Source organism: Diceros bicornis, chromosome 21, assembly GCF_020826845.1.
Source record: "Diceros bicornis minor isolate mBicDic1 chromosome 21, mDicBic1.mat.cur, whole genome shotgun sequence".
Lineage (NCBI taxonomy): Eukaryota > Metazoa > Chordata > Mammalia > Perissodactyla > Rhinocerotidae > Diceros > Diceros bicornis.
In genome coordinates this window covers 26,016,452-26,041,083 of record NC_080760.1, presented here as the reverse complement: position 1 = coordinate 26,041,083, position 24,632 = coordinate 26,016,452, and the positions used below count along the sequence as shown (strand labels likewise).

Genomic DNA, 24,632 nt, shown 5'->3' with positions numbered 1-24,632 from the left:
TCATCCAATTTCTCTATTTTCTTTCATTTGATTATTTTTCTTGCATTAGAGCTATATACTTATTAGTTTTATTTCCTCTCTATTCATTCTTTTGGCTTCTATTCCCCACCACTGAAATGACTATTCTCTTCAAGATTGTTAATAATAATAACTACTTATGTACGGGGAGTTTTCTTATCCTCATATTCAAGTTATTAGGTATGAATCATAATTTTGGCTTTATCATTGAGGCTCAGAGAGATTGTTTGACTTGCCAGAGATTACAAAATTACTAAGTGGTTGAACCAAGATACAGATTGGCATATGCCTGGCTGCAAAATTCAGAGGTCTTCTTTCCTCCTCGTAATTCTTGTCCTCAGTTGCATTTGATATTTTGACTTTCCTTTTTGTGGAGGACATCTGTTTTTGCCAGCCTAAAATCTGATCCTCTCAAATTTTGAAACAGCATTCCAATATTCCCTTTGGAGAATATTGGTCCATCTACCCTTCTTATTCCTAATGGTTCGAAGTGGGGCTGGTGTCTCTCATCCCCAGGTCTAGAGGTAAGCATGATATAAGAGAAAGCAAATATAGGAGTCCAAAAAAATGTATGGATATGCCAGTGTTCCTGCTTATTTTATTTTAGGTTTCCCATCTCTACAACACCCTGCCTTTTTTTAGGGGGATCCCCATGCACCACTTTTAAAAACTGAACATGCTGAAAATAACTGACTGATATGATTTCCTGAAATCCTTGTCCTCCTTCCACTACACAATGATCTAGTGCTTGGCTGGTGTTCTCCCAACTCAGGCATTCAGCTCACAATTTACATGGCCAGCAGCCACCAGAAATGAGTCACAGGTTGGCCAGCCTGTTCTCTGCAATGATTTTGGGTCCTCTCATTTTCCTTCTGCCTTGTTCTCATTATCTACTTGGTCCTAGTGTCAACCAGACTCCTAGTCCTTCAGATTTTAATTTATGCTGACTAAATTCCATTCCTGAAAGCCAGAAAGTGATAGACCTTAAAATTCTCCAAGAACATGTTTTTGTTGTTGTTGTTTTGTTTTTTTATTTACCAACTAATTTTGCCTGCTCCTGGATACTTCAAAGCACTTACCAGCCCAAGATCCAGGCTTCAGGAGCCCAAACCTAGTCCTAATCCATTTGGCCAAAACCCAGGTTGGCTATCCAGATGCCTCAGAAGAGGAGGATCAGACAGTCATCGATTGGTAAATTCACATCTGTCTCTCCCATTTACGAATAAGAATTTCAGGGAAAAGAACCAGGTCCACTTAATCTCTGGATCCTCCAGTTTCTAACACCATGCTTCTTACACTGTATTTACTCTGTAAATCTTTGCTAAATTAAGCTGATTAGACCTCGTATGGTTCAGAATTATAACCTTAGAGTTTCAGTTTTTAACTATGGCACATATTCTTCCTCTAACCTGGAATGACTCAAGATTTCCCTTACATATAATTTAGGGATGCTGATTGAAACTGTCTATGAAAGGCTGTAACATTGCAACACCCTCAGGTGAACACTAGAAAATTTAATGACTATTATGTAGCAGAGAAAACCCTAAAGAAAAAAGTTTTCATTTGTCATGTATTCTGAGCCTAATATAAAAGTTTATCTTTTTTATAAAAATAATTTCAAAAAAAAAATTCTAGAGTTTGGAGAAAATTGGTTTTCATTCAGATTGGATGTAAGAAAAATCTTGGGAAGTTGAGAACTATATGATATTAGACAAGATTTAATTTCCAACAGAGAAAGCAGGATTTCTCTTGTACCTGTTTGTCGTCATTTCCTATTTTGTTAGGTGGCAGAATCTTCTTTGTTTTGTTATCTACATGACAAAAATAGGAAACAAAAATTTGTGACCCCAAGAAATCTAGCTGGATCCACTATTGTGAAATAAGTACAGTGGATATATCAAAGGGGGATGTATTTTGGTCTCTTTGACACAATGAAATGATCCTAAGAGCAGTTATGTCTCAACTTAAGAAAATCATAGAAAGATTTTTATCTGGAGCTACTGTCAGGTAGAACAATGTTTGTGAAATGATAGTTTTTTCTGATGCATGGTGTTACAAATAGTGAGGAGTAACTCTATGTGGAAGTTAATATTGGACTTTGAGGAGACTATTAAATAACTCCCCTGTTTTCCCCTCCTGAATTCTGAATCTACTGAGATGGACAAGAGAATGAGGCAGATGGAGAGCAAAACAGGGCTCTTGGAGAACATGTGGCAACAACAGACGATTCTGATCCCCGGAATTAAGCAAATGTTCTCACCCACTCACACTGAACACAAAGCAAGTTCGATACCTTTACCACAAAGTTTTCCACATGATCCACCAGGACAGATTATCTGCAGGCAGGCAGATCCCAAAGACTAAAGGAAGAGGAAGGAACTACATTTGCCAGGTCCTCTTCCAAAACTCGCCAAGTTTTACATCACTCTGCCTCTCCCAGGAAAGAGACAGTAAAGAAACTGAGAGGAAAAAATACCTTCTGCAGGAAAAGAGGATTGAGGAATAAGAGCACTCTCTACCCCTACCTACCACCAGATTACATATAATTGGCTCACTCCTGAATGTATCTGGTCCTCAGAGTAGTGTTCTGGGGAGCATAGGAGAGTAAGAAAGAATTTCCATGGAAGTGAGTTCTCCAAGAACTGCATTTGAAAATTTTTTCTAGCGATGGTTGTGGCTTTGTAAGGTCACTTTGTGAGTGTTTCTTTTTCATTGTGCCTCTGAACAACAAAAAAAATTGTCTTTTAACTTTCTCACAGAAACTTTTTTTCACAATTCTGGATGCTCAAAACTATGCTATTACCTCAATAATGATCTTTTCCCTAGAATGTATTACTTGATACATTACATTGTTGTACAATGTTTCAATTCTTAAGAACATTTCCCATTAAATACAGTAGTAACCCTGCTTACTATCCAACACATCATAAATTGTATTTATAATACTACACTAACCAGTTGTGGAATGAAAGATCTACAAAAGATCTTCTTAGATACTGACACCTTTGATGAAGACTGAGAAGGAATGGTCAGAGGTGGGAGATGAACCAGAAAGGATTTTTCTGGAATCCAACAGAGAAAATTCAAGAACTTTCCAGAAGATTCAAGATTGAAGAAGTGGTCAAGATGTTGATGTTGAACGGTTAAGCAAAATAAGGACTGAAATACATATTTGCCCCTGGCAACTAAGAAGTCACTGCATACCCCAATGAGAGTACTTTTAGCAGAGTAGAAGGATTAAAGCAACTTGTAGTGGGTTACACAGTGGGCAAGTTGTGGAAATGGAAACCACACTACAATAGAATGCAGATTTCCATTTCTAAACGTTTAGTTGTGAAAGAAGAAAGTATAAGATCTTACAGGAAAGGTTAGGTCAAGAGAAAATCAAAGTTCTCTCATAAAAATCACTACCAATAAATAAACATACACTGAAAACCTATGGTAATTAGTAAGATATACTCTACACAATGGTACCATACTGTAAAGTACTAATTTCTGTGCTCCTGATATTTAGACCATACAATATAAAATGGGGCTAAATGTGATGAACAGACAATATACGCAAGAGAGTTCTGAGTGGGCCAGGCATTTCACAAATGGTTTCATGGAGGGAATAGGGCTTGTTTTTTTTTCTTAAAATTACTTAGGATATGAAAAAAAATGGATAAAATGGACAAGGGTCTTTCAAGGTAATGATAGCAGGAACAAAGGTATTGATCAAGGTATGATGATTAGGATACAGTTGCATTTTTTAAACATCCAATCAAATTAAAATTTCCCCCATTTCCTGCTCCTCCTTCAGAAATCCCTAACAATGGCTCATACTCAACCCTTATTCTTCTCCCTCAAAAGACTGCCAAACCCGGATTAGTAGTGAAAGGAGACATGGGTCAAGTTAGAGGAAATAAAACACATTGAGTTGGTTCATGGTGTTTTTTTCTTTTTCTTTGCCCAGGCACATAATTATAACACGTGTACGAGACACTGGTTTACGTACTTTATCTATATTAACTCAGTTCATCCTCACAACAACCCTATAAGGAAAACACTTCTATTATTTCCATTTTACAAATGAGAAACTGAGGCACAGACAAACTAAGTAAACTATCCAAGGTTATCCAGCTAGCAAGAAGCACATCTGGGATTCAACCCCTGGCTGTCTGGTGCCTTGGATCTATGCTCTTAAATGCTCCTCTACCCTGCCTCTTCCTCGGCTCTCTTTAATCCTTTTTCCATCTTTATTTTTTTTTAGGTCTAAGTCAAAGTAATACATGCTCACGATCTAAAAAATTCAAAAGTACACTATGTCTTGGCATACTCGCTAGCTCTGCAGTGAACAGCTCTCTGTATAAGAATGGGGACAGGAAATGGTGAACAGACTGATGCAGCTTTCCATAAATACATGTCAAAAAAATCCCCTTGATACTGGCTCAAGACAAGGTTGACATGAGGGAAGCCATTGCAGAAAAGAAAAACTCTATTGTAACTTTGAATGACCTCTGACAAACTAACCCAGCTGGATATGCACCCTCCAGGAGATCTAACTGCTCTGTAGATTTTACTACCCCTGCTTGTGCATGTACCTCCCAGCTGTGATAAGATGATAATTTTGTTTTTTTGAGTTCCTTAGGAATGTGATGACCCACGAACAGAGAATCTATGCTGATAGCCATCATCAGTGAAGACTGAAAGGTCTGGTGTGGCACTCCTGTCTGTAACACCAGAAGGTCAACATTCCTAACCCCCTCCCCAATAACCCAATGGCCTGTATAACTGCTGTAAGATATCGTGCCCCCTTAAGATGTTTCTTTCAGACATGAGTCGGCCAAGTTCCCTCTTGCTAGCAAGCTGTAATAAAAAAGTCCTTTTTCTCCTACCACCTTGCCTCTTGACTATTGGCATGTCTTGCGGTGAGCAGAAGGCCCCACCTTGGGCGGTAACATCCTCATTTTAGCTTCATTTCTTATTCTCGCCCTTTCTCCCTGTCACCTGGGCTTCCAAGTATTCTCTAGGCATCACCAGGAAGATGAGCTGACAGTACCCCAACCATGAACACACACATACACACACGTACTGAGGCTCTTTCCTCCATGTTTTCTGGGCTACAGCTGCCTTCAGATTCTATTTCATCACTTAACTTGCTCCCATTCTGTTTCTAATTTTCAGAAATTTTTTTTGAAATTCACTTTTGATCTCCATCCTATCCCATCTTTCCTATAATGTGTTCATTCCATTTTGTGTTCCTTACTGTAATTTTCATAAAATTTCAGCCTAAAATGGAAACCACAGGGAAGATGATTTTTAAAAAAATATTAGTGATATTTAACTATATTTATAGTCTGAAAACACTGATTTAGATGAGAGGGAGGGAGGAAAAATGCAGGAAAATTTGAGAATAACCGATGAATCGATTGGTTCATTGGTTGTAGAGATTGGATTCACTGTATAAACAAAAAAGTTCCTTAGCAAGGAAAAAACACTCATTCATTCAAAAAATATTAATTGAGCTTCTACTGTGTCCCAGGCAATGTCATAAGCACTGGGAATTATAGCAGTAAAGAAAACAAACGAAAGTCCCTTTTTTAATGCATCTTACATTGTGGTGAGAGGAGACAGACAAATGAACAAAAGAAATGAATATACAAAGTGTTCGATCGTGGTTAGCACTATGGAGAAAAATAAGACATAAAAGGGAGAAAGATAGTGAGATTTAGGTGGGTAGGGGCAATTTTAAATAAAGTGATCAGAAAGGACTCACTGAGAAGGAAATATTTGAACAACAACCTGAAATAAGTAAAAGGAAAGGTAGGCAAATATCCTGGAGAAGACTGTTGCAGGCAGAGAACAACAAATGCAAAGACCTAAGGCCAAAGCAAGAACATCATATTCAAGGACGAGCAAGGAGGTAGATGAGTGAGGAGAGTAGGCAGTCATAAGGTCAAAGACAAAATGGTGAGCCTGTTGGTATAGAGCTTTGTGGGCCATTGTAAAGACTTGGGCTTTTAATTGGGGTGAAATGGGAAGACAGTTGAAATTTTGGGGTAGACAATGTGATCTGATTTATGTTTTTAGAAGAATGACTTCAGATGTTGTGTTGAGAATAGATTGTAGGGCCACAAGGGCAGAAGAAAGAGGACAAATCAGGAGGTTATTACAATAATCCAAACAAGAGATAATAGTGACTTGGCTGGCAAGGATGACTCCAAAATTTGGGGCCTGAACAACTAGAAGAATGGAATCACCATTAACTGGCATGGAAAATACAATAGAACAGCAGAATCTGACAGGGAATATCAGGAGTTTTGTTTTGAACATAAATTTGAAAAGCCTATTGGATTTCCAGGAGAGATGGTTAGTAGGCAATAAGAAGTATGAGTTTGGAGTGCAAGGAAGAGGTTTGCCTGGAGATATACAGCACATAGCTGATAAATATCAACTCATTTTCCTTTAATACAAAAACGAAGGATGAATGCTACTAAAGGCAGTTTTATAATGTAGGGAAGGAAAATTATTAGCATCTGATGGCCTCCATTTTCTCTGTCAAGGCTGAGGCAAAGTTATGTACTAAAAGAGAGTTCAGGCTGTTAACCAGTATCAAGTAAAAGGTTTGCCAAGTGACATTTAGAGCCTAGCTGGACCTGAAAATCCTAAATTTGCAGTAGTTCCAGGTTGTGATTACACAATTTTACTTCCACAATGTTCAGTAGCCCATGTGGTAAAGCAGGGAAGGTAGGTTTGAATACATTCAGGGTTAGGGAATGATTGGTGGGTGTGGAGGAAGGAAAGGGAGGCAGAAAATTAATGATTCTGGTGATGGTATCATAGAATTGATGACTATAGAACCCAAACTGAGCAATAAGCATGGATGACAGTGGTGGTAAAAAATAATAATATATTATATAGGAAATTGATGTAATATAGTACTGGGACTCAGTGGAGCTAGATACCATGTAATAAAAGTCATTTTTTGCAACACTAAGTTCCTATTCACACTCTAAAAAGTACAATGCTATATGTACAATTTATAGGACATTCAAGGAAGGAAAAAGTTTGCAGTAAAATTGGTATTTTTAATTGTTATGAAATTTCTTTCACTGCTCAGACAAATTATCTTTGCTTTTTCATTCCAAACTGGTTTCATTTGATTCAAGCCAAAATCCCATGTGATTCTTTCTAACTTTCCCTGGAATTTTTCAACAGACATAAGCATAATAACATAATTGTGGTCAGTCAAGTCCCTTAACAAAGGATAGAATGTCTTCTCATGGCATTCCAAAGAGATGACTTAGTCTAAGCTGAGTAGAGAGCAAGACAAGTAATGGTCTTAGCCATGGAGGCTCTCTGTAAGCAGATCTAGGCTTCTGTTGACTTGTTTCAATGAAATAATAATCAATATAGAAGATTTCTTCTAAGAGTTTACAAAACACCAAAAATTGAAAAGATAAATCTAGAGATAAGTGAATGTCTTTCCTATCATGCTTCCAAAATATCAGGGCATCTAACAGATTGAGATCAGGTGGGTAATGAGAAGGACTTCTCAAATTGCATTCATGGAGCTCACAGTCTGGCAGTAACAGAAACCAGCTCTGGCTAGTTTAAGTAAAAAGGGGACTGTAGTTGAAGGAGACTGAAGACAATTAGAAATCCAAAGAAGAGGTACACAACCAAGCTTGGGGAGGGTAGGAACCAGGCTGCACTGGGGACTCAGAGGCAGGAGTTGGTGAATCTTTGCTTTAGAGAGCTACCATCAACATGACAATTTGTTCAAAATTCCAAATTCTTAGTGGAATGAAACCGAATGGTCAGCCTAAGCTAGATGCCCACCCCTGGATCAATGAGCAGGATGGAGGGGGTAATTAAGCTTAGAAATAGAGATACAGTTCTGAGAGATTATTCCTGTGTACTGGAGATAGCTCCCAGAGAAGGGAAACTCTTGGACCAAACAGCCATAAGAGGTTTCCACTACAAAGAAAGATGGGCAATAAGTTAAGGAACCTCAAGGGTGAAGGATAAGAAAAGAAAGAAGAAAGTGTTAAAGGAAAAACTATAACATGGAGATTTAAAGTAATCTAAGTATCGGGAAGAAGATGGTACCTAAACTGGGATGAGAAGGATATAGACATAGGAGAGTTAGCAAGTCCAAGAAGAAAGAAAGAGCATTCCAGGAGAGACATCATCATGTGTGAAGAGTACAGAAGTGGGAGAGAGTATGGCACACTGACCATGCTGGTAGATGTCAGTATAACCAGAGCACAGGGAAGCAATATGATGTAGGAAAGTTAGATAGTGAGAAGCCACTTGGACCATGTTAAGGATTTTGGACTTGATTCTATAGGTAACAGGTAGCCGTGAAAGAGTAGCTGACAGGATCAGATATATCTGCAGCTAATTTAGTCACAACCACCTGTGGGCCACCAGACACAGAAAGATGAAGGGCTTTAGAAACTGACAGTGTGAGGACTGCTTGTGTGGTGTTAGACAAGATATTTACCTTCTGAATCTTAATTTTGGCATCTTCAAAATGCAACTACCAACATCTAGTTTCCAGGGTTGTTGTCACTATTAATAAACATAAAGTTTGCAGAATATGTAAACAATACATAGAAGCTATTGTTACTTCTCATATTATTGTCTTTCCTATTTTTTATGCTGCCACTGTTTTCCCTCATCTCCTTCCAGTTTGGCTGACATTTATTGAATAGTTATTGTATGTCATGTAAAGCTGAGTGCTTTACAAGCATTTTCTCATCTAATCCTCAAAACAATCCTCTAGGCCAAGTATTATTATTAGCCCTTCTTTAAAGATGCAGATTGTGAAATTTAGAGATGTGAGCAAACTGCTGAAGATCAGACTTCTAGGAAAAGAATTGTATGCTCCTTAAGAGCAGAAACAAGTTCCAAATTTCTACCATAGGGTCTAGTCCAATACTATACAGGCAGTGGATAATCGTTTTGTATTGGATAAAAAAGTGGATGAAACTCTCATTTAGAATTTCAGAAGGTGTAAAGAACCCACATAAAAATCCATAAGAGAGTTATAGAACTAAATATTTTTGAGTAACTTAATATAAATACATTTTGCTTTATTTATTTTGTGAGGAGATCAGCCCTGAGCTAACATCCAATGCCAATCCTCCCCTTTTTCTTGAGGAAGAGTGGCCCTGAGCTAACATCCATGCCCATCTTCCTCCACTTTATATGGGACACCGCCACAGCATGGCTTACCAAGCGGTGAGTCAGTGCGCGCCCAGGATCCGAACCTGCGAACCCCGGGCCACCGAAGCTGAGCGCGCGCATTTAACCGCTTGCACCACCAGGCTGGCCCCTGCTTTATTTTTTCATTTTGAACTTATGGATCAGTGTGTCAGTTAGCTGTTCCTGTGTAAAAAATCACTTCAAAACTTAGTAACTTAAAACAACAACTGTTTATTACTGTTCATGATCCTGTGGGTAGCCTGAGTGGTTCTTCTGGTCTGTACCAGCTTGACTGATCTCTGCTGGGCTCTGCCATGCAGCTGTGGTCAGCTGGCAGCTAGATGATCCAGCACGGCATATTAGTTTCCTATTGCTGCTCTAACATATTACACGAACTTAGTAGCTTAAAATAGCACAAATTTATTATCTTACAGTTCTGAAGGTCAGAAGTCTTGACTGGACTAAAATCAAGGTATCAGCAGGACTGCATTCTTTTGGAAGCTCTAGAGGAGAATCTGTTTCCTTGCCTTTTCCAGATTATACAAGCCACCTGCATTCCATGTCTCCTGGCCAGCAGTAAAGCATCTTCTAATCTCTGATTTCTCTCCTTGCTTTCATTCTCATATCTCCTTCTCTAACTCTGACCTTCCTATCTTCCTCTTATAAGGACCCTTGTCATTATAATGAGCCCACCTAGATAATTCAAGATAATCTCTTCATTTCAAAATCCTTAATTTAATCACATTTTCAAAGTCTCTTTTGCCCTGTAAGGTAACATATTCATAGGTTGTGGGGATTAGGATATAGATATCTTTGGAAGGAGGGGGCTTATTTTTCTTCCCACAGATGGCTTCCCTCACCTATCTAGCAGCTGGCAGCCTGGCGGTCAGGATGCCTCAGCTCTTCTCCATGTCATCTCTCTTTCCCCCAGCAGGCTAGATCAGGCTCATGAAACATGGTGGCCTCAGGGCTCTAGCTAGCATCACATTTGCTTATGTCTCTTTGGCAGAAGCAAGTCACATGGTCTACCCAGATTCAAGAGGTAGAGAAATATACCCCACTTCCTCATGGGAGGATCTGTAATATCACACTGTAAGGGCTTGGATGCAAGACAGGAAGAATTCGTGGCCATTTTTATAATCTACCATAACTAGCATAGTATGTGAGGGGCCTTCTAAGACAAGTCCATCACTGGTTAGAATAATCCAAGTCTTCGTACAGTTGTTTCCTCTGCCTAGAATGCTCAAAATGCATTCCTTTCTTCCTCTCTAAATTATTTAACTCCTTCTTATTATAGCTTAGATATAACCTCCTCCAGGAGCCCTCCTCTTCATGCTCTCATCATACTCAGTACTTACCCCTGACATAGCACTTAACACACTCTATTGAAATTACTTATTTATTTTTCTGCCTGTCAACCTAGACTGTAAGCTTCTTGGGGGCAGAAAATGGGTCTTAGTCGCTCTTGCTTTCCCAGTGACTTAGTAACGTATCCTGCATGTAGTAGATTAATAAGAATTTATTGAATAAATGTACTAACAAATGTTTTATAAACTCCATCCCTCAATTACTACTAATGTTTCATTAAAATATATTTATATTTAACAAATCTTTAATTCTTTATTTTTTTTAATACTTAGAACCCAGCTTTTCATTGATAAACTAAATAGGAAATAAAGGAATTACTAGTACTAAATTTTGGTTATAGCAAAAAATTTTCTTTGGAATAAAAAGTTAAATTGTGATTTTAGAACCTTGATATCACAAATTGATTGTGTGACATTTAGGAATTCCACAGATTGCCACCAAGTGTGCTGATTTGTCAAACTAGAAATCTTTGAGGCTGTCTTCAGTTGGGTGGCCAGTCAAAATTAGGAACCCAAGGCTAATTTAACTGGAATTCCTTCAAATTGAATACAAAATAAAAACCGAGGTATTTTGGGATGTTTCCAGGAAGGTCTTAAGGGGCTGCCTGATTCCTGTTAATACATAAGGCAGAAAGCAAAGATTTCTGAAATTACATGACTCAAGGCCCAAGATTCCAGAGCTGCAGACATAACATTAGTAAGCAGGCTGCTCCAAATTGCCAGTGGAATTAAGGAATCAAAAAGGAGAAGGTGAGTTACAAGAAACAGAGCTTGTTTGGGGAAAGGATATTCTGTATGCCTATAACCAAGAAAGTCAGGTATAATATAAGCTACAATGAAGTGTACAGATGTTCTATATGACCAAATAACCAAGAAGAACCCACCCCTATGTTATTCTCCAATGTAACATTACAATAGACCACACTTGGAATATGTGTGGGTGCCCCATATTTTTTTAGCTCAGGTAATGAATATTTGTATAACCCGAGTTATGAAGGACAAAAATGAATAAAAACAACATTGAAGTCCAAAGACAATCAAGTTAGTTAATGTTTAAATATCTTGAGAGTGTTTCTATCCCAGTGTTAAAATGGTCACTGTCACTGCACTGGATATGTTACAGATTCTCAGTTAATCATGCCTTAAAACAGATCACACTTTAACATAATAACAACAAATTCTAGGCTTTTTGAAAGTTTCTTAATGCTAAGCCTCTAAAGAGAATATACCCTAAAAGGCACATTCACATTTATTTGAAACTCGTTCATGAAATACCCACCCATGCAAATTGGATAGAGCCAATAAATTGTCGTTAATGTTGAATCCTTACATTTAAAAACCCAAAGACTTGGGCCGTCCCCATGGCATAGCGGTTAAGTGCGCGCACTCTGCTGCTGGCGGCCGGGGTTCGGATCCCGGACGCGCACCGATGCACTGCTTGTCAGGCTATGCTGACATATAAAGTGGAGGAAGATAGGCACAGATGTTAGCTCAGGGCCAGTCTTCCTCAGCAAAAAGAGAGGAGGATTGGCATGGATATTAGCTCAGGGCTGATCTTCCTCACAAAAAAAAAAACAACCCTCAATGTTACTATAAGTATGTTTAAAAAAATAAATAAATAAAAACCCAAAGACTTAATTCATTTAACCTTCACAACACCCTGATGGTTTATTATTATACTCATTTTTCAAATGCAAAACTGGGAGCAGAACATTTAGCTAACTTGTCCAAGGTCATATAATTCTTACATGGTATTTGAATCTAAGCAAGTGATTCCTGAACCTATTCCCCTAACCACAGCACTACACTGCCGCTCTTATAAAATACTGTAGATACACTTGGATGATTTAGAAACTTCCTAATAAGAGCCATTTCAATTTGACAAATATTTGTTAAGCACATATTAAGCATGAAGTTTTTTATTAGCCTTTTCCCCAAAAACTCATTGGAAATGCATATGAAGTGGTGATTTCCTGGTTTCACAATTTCTCTTAAAATAATTTTACAATTGCCATAATAACCAAGAGAGGCACGAATAATCTGAATCCACAAACTCAGATGTGTAAGAAATAATATTTATTTATTGTCATTAAATTTATTTAAATCCTTGTCTAAGCCTCCCTTTTGTTCAGCCAGCAGGAAATTCATTCTATTATGATGCTTCCCTCCTCCAGGGTTGTCAGAGGCCCAAAGTCTTACATGGTACCAGATGATTGGGGTGGGGTGAGGGGGGTCCCTTAGTCATCACTCAGAACCTCCCTATGTCCATTTCCATAGCTTTCACAGCAGTATTCTGATTGCTCTGCTGCTTCTGTGCCCCAGGTGCTGAACGTGAGAATCATGGGCAAGCCTGGGAGGCCCCATACCAGGACCATTCTCTCTTGATGCTCCAATTTTGGAGATTTTGCCATGTCTCTAGGACATGATTAGAAAACAGGCAAGCTTCCTCTCTGATCACAGACCTCTGACCATAGACCTCAGATTCCTCTCCAGCCTAACCAAAATATCTCCTTTCTTCTGGATCTCAGAGGAAACTCTCCCCACCCCCCAAGGACACCTGGCATGAACTCTTTAAAATTGAGTGTAGGTGTTCATAAAAGTCCGCTGAGTTCAAAGAACATCTTCCTTACACTTTGCAAAAAATATATGCAGCAAGAAATTGCTAAAGATCAAGCTCTCTCCTTGAAAAGGCAGGAAGGAAGAAATGTATCTATACAAATTAATATTCCAATGAATTATCCTTCCCTCATGTTACAATTGAAATAATGAGGTCACAGAGTTTAGCTCAGCCTGACCCGTGGCTCCTTTGATCTAATGATTCTCAAAGTTGATCCCTAGACCAGCAGCATTAGCATCACCTGGGAACTTGAAATGCAAATTATTGGGCCCCATGCCAGATGCACTGAATCAGAAGCTCTGGGGATGGGCCCAGCAACCTGTGTTTTAAAAAGCCTTTCGAATGATTGCGACGCCTGCTAAGTTTGAGAACCACTGGTTTAGGGTATGCATTTCTCTGTCATAACATTGACTGTATACTCTTAAAATTAGCTATTTACTTGTCTCCTCCATTAGACTAAGTTCCATGAGAGCAGGAACCATGTCAGTCTTTCACATTGTTATATTCCCACTGCCTAATACAAGGCCTAGAACACAGTGAGTGCTCATATATGTGTGTTGAGTATATTAATAAATGAATGAGTTTAGAGATGTTTTGTCTTCAGGATTATTGTTCTAGATTTACCAGATTATCATTCAGAGTACAGTCATGAACTTGTAACAATTCCTAAAATAAATTCAGTAACTTTTGATGATATAATAGCCTTTTGTGCCCAAAACTTTTCTGAAGGGAACAGAAAGCAAATGTAACTTGCAATGTTCCTGAGTATGCCTGTGCAACAAAATTCATGGGTTCATTCATTCACTAAGTATTTATTAAAAACCTATCTATTTTTAGGTCTTCTGTCTATTTTTATGTCTTTGGGAGCTAGCTAGATGAGTAAAATGCATTCTTGGCTCTCAAAAAATGTACAACTCAGTAGCTAAATTAAATTGATTTTAAACCTACTACACAAATCTGCTGGCCACCATGGATTAATGGAGAATGAGCAGATAAAGTCATGAATGTCTTCTGAGCAAAGTTGAAAGTGTACAGACCATTGGAGTTTCCCAGCCTTGGCAATGGCTCTCAAAGATCGCTAAAGCTATTAAAGAAGCATAGATAATGCATCACTCAGCTACTTAAACACTTTTGTATTTTCTTAAATCTGTTTATGTATTTCTAGCTGTACACTGAACATATTCATTTTGATGATACATGGTCCCTCCAACTTAAAATTTCTACTAACAGTTGTATTTGCTAACATTCATTGAGTTTGAGTTGTCACTGTACCAGGCACAGTGTCAAATACAAACTAGTCATTATTATCATATCATACTAACAGTATGCCCTGAGAGCAGTTGAATTCTCCTTCAGAGACCTAGGAAGCTAAGAGGTCACATGGAAAACAAAGATGAAGTTTATGAAATCCCTTAATGATCAGATATTTCCCAACTGGAGAAGAAGGAGCAGGCTTCAATGAGAGCTAGCAAGGAAGATTATTGGCCTGTGCTGCCAACATCCTAATTGGCCATCCAGACTGGTGTGCCTTAGGAGCTACCTGTCACACAAGTCTGCTCACTGTGAAGGAATGCGCACTGTAGTCCAAAGATCTCAGGGAGGGATATATAGAGCAGGAAAGAAGACAGTCCCATGCAAGATGATGGACAAAACCAAACTGTGGATGAGTTCATATGATGGGTGAGCCCTCACAGTGGTCAACCTTGAGTGCAGTGGCAGCTGAAATACACAGCAGGAGAAAGGAAAACACACCAGCCCAGACTGGCAGCCGGCGTTGGCACAGGGCTAACAGACACTGTTTGGGCAGTGGCAATGGCATGTTGCCCCTGAAAACGACAACTAAACATATGGTCTTAAAATAAAAATGAGGCGAATGGACTTTGTCATTAAGGCATCATTCTCTAATTTTTACTATTTTTCTAGGTACTTTTTGTGTTTTTTCCCAGACTTCTACAATGAATATGTATTGCTCTTATAATCAGAAAACAAATTTTGTTGGTTTTGAATAGCACTCAGATTTCCAGGCAATCAACTTACCTACCATCTTCAAAAGGACAAGTAGTTTTTTACCTTCCCTGTTACACTGTAAGCTGATGCTCTAAAACATCCTGACTTAAGGGACAGAATTAAGAAAAAAGCAGCCTAATCTGTAGCATCACGAACCGACATGACTAGGCTTTGCTTTTTCCCTAATTTGAGAAGCAAAAGTCATGAAACAGCAATTGGACAGAGAGAAAGGGCTGAAACAAGAGCATTTTCTACATCATTCCTGATTGAAAAAGAACTATATAAATGGCTAAAATGATGATGTCATTCTTTAACAAGTATGGGCAGAATAGATCTGCCATTAATAGCTTCCCTGGAAGCAATCAAGGCCTATTGTTTGAGAAATGATTTTTAACCTCACTGTTTAACATGATGTGTTCCTTGGCCATGATGCTAATTGAAGAAAGTCAGTGGGGTCATTATCTCAAGACACAACTGTGCCAAAATGACGATATTTTTCTGAACCAATGCACAGTAGTGGCAGACTCTGAATAAACTGTACAGAGGTTGATTATATAAATGATATTGCCATGGCTTTTTTTCCTAGACAAAAAAGGTGTTCATTTCACATATTTACTGCCTCAGGCCTGAAATAAACATCTAAAGTTCTTCAACAAATAAATTACAAGAAAAAGAAAGTGATGGAGAGAATAACTGTAGATTAAAATGAGGCTGACACAGCATATTTAAAAAATGTATGGTCAAAACAAAACAATATTGACTAGGTACACACATTTGGATGATGAAATCACAAAGAAAAAGAAATTTAAGAAGTGATTACTATAAATGCCAGGGTAGTAGTTACTTTTTAGGGGATAGAAGAGGTTGCAATTGAGACAGGGAACATAGAGATGTCTGCGATGACCGACAAGGTATTTCTTCCTTTTTTTTTTTTTTTTGTGAGGAAGATCAGCCCTGAGCTAACATCTGCCAATCCTCCTCTTTTTTTGATGAGGAAGATTGGCCCTGGGCTAACATCTGTGCTCCACTTTATATGGGACGCCGCCACAGCATGGCTTGCCAAGCAGTGCGTCCGTGCGTGCCCAGGATCCGAACCGGCGAACCCCAGGCCACCGCAGCGGAGCGCATGCACTTAACCGCTTGCGCCACCCGGCCGGCCCCAAGGTATTTCTTCTTTACCTGAGTGGTGATGTCAAGGATGTTTGCCTTACAATAATTTCTGTAGCCTTAACAATTAAATTAAATGATTCTTTTTAATTAGCACATCCACACAAAAACCACATGTATTTGATAGTAAATCTAATATTTTGAAAATTCCAACAGTGGTTCTCAACTGGAAGTAATATCTCTCCCCAGCCCTATTCCTCATCCAAGGAGGTTTGAAAATTTGGGGTAATGGATAGATGCCAAAATTAGTAATGAAAATTACTATGAGGGCATTTTTAGTGGCCAATATAACTGGGGTAGGGGAGAGAGGGTTGCATTAGTAACATAGGGGCAGGGTCCATAAACATACTGCAGCTCAAAAAGAGTCCCATACAATGGAAAAATTATCCCAACTGGAGTGTCTCCCACATGAAATTAACAGATCAATGATGATCACCTAATGCCCCATTATATCACACCTACTTAATAATGCTCATTTCTGTCTTTTAAGAATGGGAACACCATATGTGTGTGTGTGTATAAAAGAACTAGTATATCCATTTTTAGGTTGAAGAATTCACTTCACAGTTTTGCAAATTGTGGTTTGACTGAATATGGTTAAGTTCACGGGCTTTAGAGTCAGGATTGAACAAGTTACTCAATCCTTCTAAAATTCAATTTACTCACATATAAAGTGAGAATAATATTAGTACCTACATGTGTCAGGTAGCTATTATTAAATACCCAATTAACTCAAATCTTCGAATTTAAACCTGTCAGCATTTATTATTGTTCACAGTCTGTGCTGGGCTGGCCTGGGCTGACCTCAGCTAGGCTCACCAGGTTTCTGCAATGACCTGGAAGGGGAGCTGGGGCAGGATAGCTCAGGATGGCCTTGCTCGAGATATCCTGGCTCTTCTCTGATATATCTCACGTCTCTCCAGAAAGCTAGTCCAGGCCTGTTCAATGGTGGTGGCAGGGGTCCAAGAGACAGAAGGTAAATATGCAAGCGCTTTTTTTTTTTTTTTGGTGAGGAAGATTAGCCCTTAGCTAACCTCCGTTGCCAATCCTCCTCTTTTTCCTGAGGAAGATTGGCCCTGAGCTAACATCTGTGCCCATCTTCCTCTATTTTATATGTGGGACGTCTGCCACAGCACGGCTTGATAAGCGGTGCATATGTCTGCGCCTGGCACCCAAACCTGCAAACCCTGGGCCACCAAAGCAGAGTGTGCGAACTTGACCACTATGCCACCAGTCCGGCCCCGCTGCAAGCACTTTTTGAAGGCTTTGCTTGCATCGAGTTTGCCATTGTTCCATAGGCCAGAGCAAGTCACATGCTCAAGCCCTGAGTCAGTGTTGAAAGAAATTATTAACGGGTATGCATTCAGGGATGCTAAGGTTTGAATGTGTCCCCCAACTAAACTCATATGTTGAAATCCTAACCCCCTAAAGATGATGGTATTAGGAGGTAAGGACTTTGGGGGGTGCTTAAGTGATAAAGGCGGAACCCTCAGGAATGGGATTAGTGCCTTATAAATGAGGGTCCAGAGAGATCCCTAGCCTCTTCTGTCTTGTGAGGGCACAGAGAAAAGCACCAGCTATGAACCAGGAAGAGGGTCCTCAGCAGAGAATGTGACCATGCCTGCTGGTGCCTTGATTTTGGACTTCCAGCCTCCAGAACTGTGAGAAATAAACTTCTGTTGTTTATAAGCTACCCAGTCTGTGGCATTTTGTTATAGTCGCCCAAATGGACTAAGACAAGGGATGTGTAGAAAAATAGAGCTATTAATACAATCACCCACCACACTATATCATAGAGCTGTTTTGAGAATCACACATGCTAATAAATGTAAAACACTCAGTTCAGAGCCTGACATACAATAAGTGCTCAATAATTGTTAGCCATTATGAGGAGTAAGAGGCTACATATAACATTTCAAACTTCCTACCCAGTATAGCTGAATATAACAAGTTATGGAATTATGGCAATGCCTGAATTCAAGACTGCTTATTACTAGAGAAATATTGTTTTAAATGCTAGAGACTTTGGAAACATCAACAAGTTACTGAAAGTTTATTACTTATATCTGGGTTGACTTAGTTTGAACCTCTTGAGAAAATGCAAAACAAATACCGAGGAAAACAGCATGAAGAACATGAGTTTTCCTAGAATCTTATTAACAATGAAATAGGCTCAATAAAAAAAATTTTTTAGTGTGAAGTTATTTCTCTCCAATGAAGTTCAACAGACAACCTTGAAAACTTTGAACCTGAACCCCAAAAAGCTGAAAAGTATGTAGAGGTTTCTGAGCAGAATTCTTCATATGGTCACAAAGGCATATCTCATTTTTAAATTAATAATTGTGAAATGACATGGTGTTACTGAACCTTGAAAATAGCTTGAAAAAGCTTGAAGCAAGCAAAAGTTTTCACTGACCCTTCAGAATATGCACTGGCCCTACCTACACTTCTACTTCCATACTCAAGCATGAAACGTGCAGAGACGTGCACATAGAGATACATTCAGAGTCTGGCTGCATTAGCTGAATGTGTCTGCAAAGACAGAAGTTGGTGATGTCTGGAATCTAGAAATACACAATGACGCTATCAGGTAAGTGAGCACCAATTAATTTCCTTCCCATCAATTATTTTGCTAACTTTGCTTTCCATCCAGAAATACACAGGCAGTAAAACAGATTACATCATCAGCTTTGTTGCTAAAAGACTTGTGTCTTACACAGGTGTATTAGATTTCTATTGCTGCTGTAACAAATTACCACAAATTTATTGGCTTAAAGCAACACAAATGTATTATCTTACAGTTCTGGAGGCCTGAAGTTCTAAAATAAAGTTGTTGGCAGGACTGCCTTCCTTCTAGAGGCTCTAGAGGAGATTCTGTTTCCTTGTCTTTTTTTAGCTTCTAGATACCACCTGCATTCCTTTGGGTTAATGGCCTCTTCCTCTATTTTCAAAGCCAACAGCATCTTCAAATCAAACACACACTCTTTCTCTATCTGCTTCTGTGGTCACATCTCCTCTCTGACTCTGACTTTCCTTTTATAAGGATCTTTGTGATTATCCTGGGTCCAACCAGATAATACAGAATAATCTCCCCATCTCAAGATAGTTAATCACATCCGCAAAGTCCTTTGCAATGTAAAATAACATATTCACAGGTTCCAGGGACTAGGAAGTGGGCATTTTGGGGGACCGTTATTCTGTCTACCACACCTGGTTAAGAAGGAGATTAGATATTTTAAAAGATTATACAATCAATAAGCATTTCTTGACTATCAGCTGCAAAGAGCTGACACTTCAAATGGGGAAAGTAACATTTGGCCTTACTATTTACAAGTTTATTGTGAAGACTAAAATAATATGGAGCCCTCTTTACATTATGCATGCATGTAGAATGCAGAATATGCCTCAGTCAAATCCCAAAATACAATTATGCTTGAACTTTCACTTGTCAGGAGTAGCAGGAGGTTTGGTCTGTATTTCTTCAAGGCCTTACTCCTCTACACATTTTAATTCCAAGGAACCTCTTGTGCTTAAAAGTATCCAGGAAAGAAGAAGAGTACTTACCATCCTTACGAGCTACTGAGTAGAATCTGTGTTTGACTTGGCTGGTCACCACCAAAACACAATAGCTGAGACAAATTCTCACTTCATTTTCATTCTTTGAGGAGAGGTGGGTCCACTCCCCAGTGTAACAGCCATAGGAGCGCTGGGGCTCCCAGGTCGAAGCAGTTGCACTTCTCTCACCCAGCCACTTCCATAGGATATACTGTATCAGGCATGAGGCCTGAGTGAAACTCGGGCAGTGGTTGGTCCTGGGCAAAGTGGCTTCCAATGGTTGTACCCAGAGATGTGATGAGGACTAAAATCCCTTTATGCTGCCTACTGCTGGCTGCAGGGTTCCTTTATAGAAAAATATTTTCTGAGCTTCAGTGTAGGCCTGACCCACAAGTGTTATGGCCTTAGTTTTCAGATCTTTTGGGCCTTTTGTTCCCCAGGACAGACCATTCCCAGGAAAAGCTGAATTACAGCTGATTTCAGTGTTTGCTGCCTCAGACACAGAAAACAACGTTTGCTCTTTCCTCCTTCTAAATGCCATCTTTCTCTGACCTTGTGTTAACTTTACTTAAAGGCTCTTGTTGCCTTCTCTCATCACTGGTGTTTGGTCAGGACCGCCTTCAAACAAGAAGAGCTCTCTAATTCTGAATCCCAGGGAGCAGGAGCTGAGGAAAATGAACTGCTTCTCTCCCAGACAACTCTCTGGGATCCTCATGGAGGCTAGCCCACTGCCATTTAAAAGTTCCTCGTACTGACAGAAGTTTTGATGAATAAGACAGAAGCTCTCCTTGGACCTTTTTGTCACCACAGTGCTCTATCTGGCATATATTTGCTTACTCAAATAGGTACCAAGTTCTTTTCCAGGGTGACCTTGCAACTCTACAGAATGTGGTCAGCAATTACTTTCTCTGATTGAAAATACAGATTAATCAAATTCTGGTAAGGCTTTCTGGTTCAATGATAATGTATACAAAAGGACTCCATAAACTTTAAAAGGCTATTTAAATATAAATGGTAGAAAATTTTATCTTTATCAGGGAATGAGGAGGGACATCACAAAAATTAGCCTGCGTCCATTTGAAAGAGAATTTAGAGTAGTCTCTGATCCTCGAGGAGTTCACACTCTAATTGGAAAGATTAGGCTAATTGTTATTAAAGTATTCAAGAAAAGTGCAAAACAACATTCAATTAGAAAAGTGAGACCAACAGAAATTCAAAGTAAAAAAATCAGTCAAGGTTGCAGGCCAGAGTGGCCCGAGAGAGCTTCATGAAAAGGGAGTGAGCTGAGATTTGGATTTTAATTAGTAGGACTTGTATAAACAGAAAGTATTTTTAAAAATCTTCTAAGTGAGGAGAGATATGAAAGTTAAAAATAAACTCAATGTTGGTGAGGTGAATGAGAATTATCTTGTCTGCTGTAGAGACGTGTTTAAGGGAATAGCAGGAAATGAGGTTTGGTAAATTTGGAGAAGGTTCTACAGCACCTTAAAAAATAGCATAGCATTTAGAGCTGATTCAGGAGATCCTAGATCCTACTTCAAGCTTCTGACCAGATGAGAAACCCAAGGAAAACACTGTCTTGAAAAAAGTATAACTATGATATGCAGAAAGGATGGGAGGAAACAAGATAAGAGACAGCAGTATCAGCTAGGACATGATTACAGTTTTTTGGATGTAAAGGCTGGGAGAGCATCAGTGGGAGAAAAAAAAAAAAAAACTAAGACCAGATATACTATGGAGGGAAAAGAAATAGTTTTTGTCTTTGTTTTTTTGGTTTTTTTTTCAATTGAGTTGATATCGAGAAGAGAGAAGGAGAATTGGAGGGAGAGGTCAAAGATTACTTTTTTTAACAGACATGGGAGAGATTCGAAAGAGGCAGGCCAGTTGAGCGGGGAAGGTGAAGGACTTGGTTTAGCCATGATATATTTGAAATTATGAAGAGACACAGTGGGGGTGGAAGGCTGAGAATGAGACTAGAAGGCTGTAGAATCAGGGCTGAAGGTGAAGACAAATACATACGAGAGACCAGCTACAATGGAGCGAGAACAAGAAGGAAGGCAATCTTCTCATAGCCCCTCATGCCAGAGTGAAAAGACTTACTTGGGTGGGAGGGGGCCAGAAAACTCTCAGATCACCTCTGCCGCTCAGACTATACTGCTGAACTCTTCACTCTGAAGTGCAGTTCATCTTGGGGACCCTTGGTGCTATGAATACAATACTGCGCAGACCCACTGGCATCACCAAGAGTTTAGGGCTTGAGCTAGGTGTCCAGGTCAGCAGCAAGGTCAAGTTAAGAGAAACTCTCTCCCCAGACGCTTAAAGAAGAGCAACAGTTCACAGTTCTAAGAAGTTCTCCATTCTAAGAAAACCGAGAATGGAGAGTCCTCTGAAAATCAGCCATACTGCCAAAATAAAGGAGGGAAATGGAGGGGTTGATCATAAACAAAGGAACAGATTTGGCAAAAGCTGAATATCCTTTTAACTGGTGTGGGTAGCCTTATCCTGCAGAACATTTTCAACAGTTACAACAGGCCCACAAGACGGCTGCTTCTTTCTGAAATGGCTAACAGATTTTAGGCTAATGTATAGTATTAAGAGAGGAGAGGAACAATTTATAGGTGGAAAATAAGAGGAATATTTAGTTTAACTTAGCTAAATAATGCTAGAGCGTGCTAAGCAGCTCTTGCAAGTGCCAAAACATGATTTTTTCTTCTTGTTTTTAGGCTTGTTTCATCAGCTGTCCTTTGTTAAACACCATTTTGTTGGGGGTGCGGACAGGGAGGAGAGTTTATTATTGTGGTTTCTCCAGTTATTCTGTTCCTGTTCTGATTTCTTCACCAGAATGTTGAGTAACGTGGCCACGAAAATACTCCTGGCTGACTGCTTGCTGTTCTATGCCCACACACTTCCTTCTCTCTCAATGACCATATGAAATGTCAATGAGGAGCCTCAATTTGTCACTGTTTTTTTGTCATCTTCTACTTGGTAAATTCTTTTTCTGCCTTTGGCTTTCAGTCACTTTCTATAGAGAAAGATACTTGTCTTTAAGATTTCTGCAAAGCAAACCACCCACTCAAATCAAATAAAATAAAATACGAAACACTTATCCCATCTAAAGAATATTTAGTTGCTTCAAAAATGCACGTGTTGAGGGGTTGGCCTGGTGGTGTAGCAGTTAAGTTCGCACACCCGGCTTCAGCAGCCTGGGGTTCACAGGTTCGGATCCCGGGCACAGACAGACACACCGCTTATCAAGCCATGCTGTGGTGGTGTCCTATATAAAGTAGAGGAAGATGGGCACAGATGTTAGCCCAGGGCCAATCTTCCTCAGCAAAAAGAGGAGGATTGGCACTGGATGTTGGCTCAGGGCTGATCTTCCTCACACACAAAAAATAAATAAATAAAAATAAAAAATAAATAAATATTAAAAATGCACATGTTGAAAGGTTCATGCCTAACCTTATGGCAGAAAGAAGAGGTTTAGTTGCCCCAAAATTATATGCGAAGGTGGTAACCACTGAAACAGGGTAAGGAATGTGGCCAAGCTCCATGACAGAGCAGGAACTATCATTTAGAAATCAATATTGATACCTACTTAGATATTGATATTGATACAACAACTATAAAATTGATATCTACAAAAAGCAGGCTCACTGGGGACTAGCTAACTCTTTCTGAGAGAGAGACAGAGAGAGAGAGAGAGAAAGAATGAATAAGAACAAGGACTAGTGGGAAACCAAATGGGGTTCCAATCCCAGCTCTGGCACTTACCAGTTATACGGTCTTGGGAAAGTTATCTCATATCTCAGGGTCTCAGTTTCCTTACCTGTGGAAAGGGGATAATGGTATCTTCTTAATGGATTATTATAAGGAATACAAGAGATCATTTTCTTAAGTTCATAATTAGTGGTTGATAAGCATCATTCATTCTTTGGCTACCAACCTAAATGAGAAGCAGGTTGAGGTGAGGGTAGAGAAAGAAAAGAGGAGTACTTAGCATGATGAGGGAGGGAATGGGGATACCAGCACAAATTCTATTTGCTTGAGATATTTCTCCATGCCCAGCCATGTTTCTTTCAACACAATATTTTCACAATTGCTCATAAACTAAGATGTAAAAATCCTATTGTTTCTTGGGGAAAGAACCAGTGTAAAAAAGTCTACGATTATTATAGTAACCCTCTGAGTGATAAAAACCAGCTTCCAGAGAGACATGACAGATTTTTCACAGAAACAACCAATACTCATGGTTTTTATTTCATACAAGTCATAAATGTGTGACTTTTATTACACTGGGAGAAGGAGATTGCTGCATAATGGGGTTGTTATTTGAACACTCTTCTTCCCAAAATGGAATTACTAACTCAGGATACTCAGGCCCAGGGCACTCTGAGTTAGAATGGTTGGGAAATACACCAACCCCTCATTCTACCCATGTCAACTAGGAGAATGTGTTCTTCTGACTGTTCATGACAGGATCATTTTAGAACTAAGAGCGACCTTGGTCCAGCTCTCTCATTTTGCCAATGAGAGAATTAAGTGCAGAGTCTCCCACTTTAGATTAGTGACTTGCTCAGAACCCACACAGCAAGGAAAAGACATAGCCAAGAGGTGAATGTAGGCCTTTTCCATGAGGTCAAAAATAACTGCTCCATCGCCTAATCCTAACAGATTCAGAACTTCAATAAATATTTATTGAAGGAGCA

General features: G+C 39.2%; 1 long non-coding RNA gene across 2 annotated transcripts in view; it reads right to left on the bottom strand.

The window, feature by feature from the left end:
* Positions 1 to 24,632, bottom strand: part of LOC131419550 (uncharacterized) — a 146,202-nt gene that overhangs the window by 97,002 nt on the left and 24,568 nt on the right. For both annotated transcript variants that reach the window (XR_009223277.1, XR_009223278.1), the window contains 2 exons: positions 23,698 to 23,752; positions 22,027 to 22,328 (listed from right to left, as the gene is read on the bottom strand). This is a non-coding gene — a long non-coding RNA (uncharacterized LOC131419550). The remainder of the gene's footprint in view (positions 1 to 22,026; positions 22,329 to 23,697; positions 23,753 to 24,632) is intronic.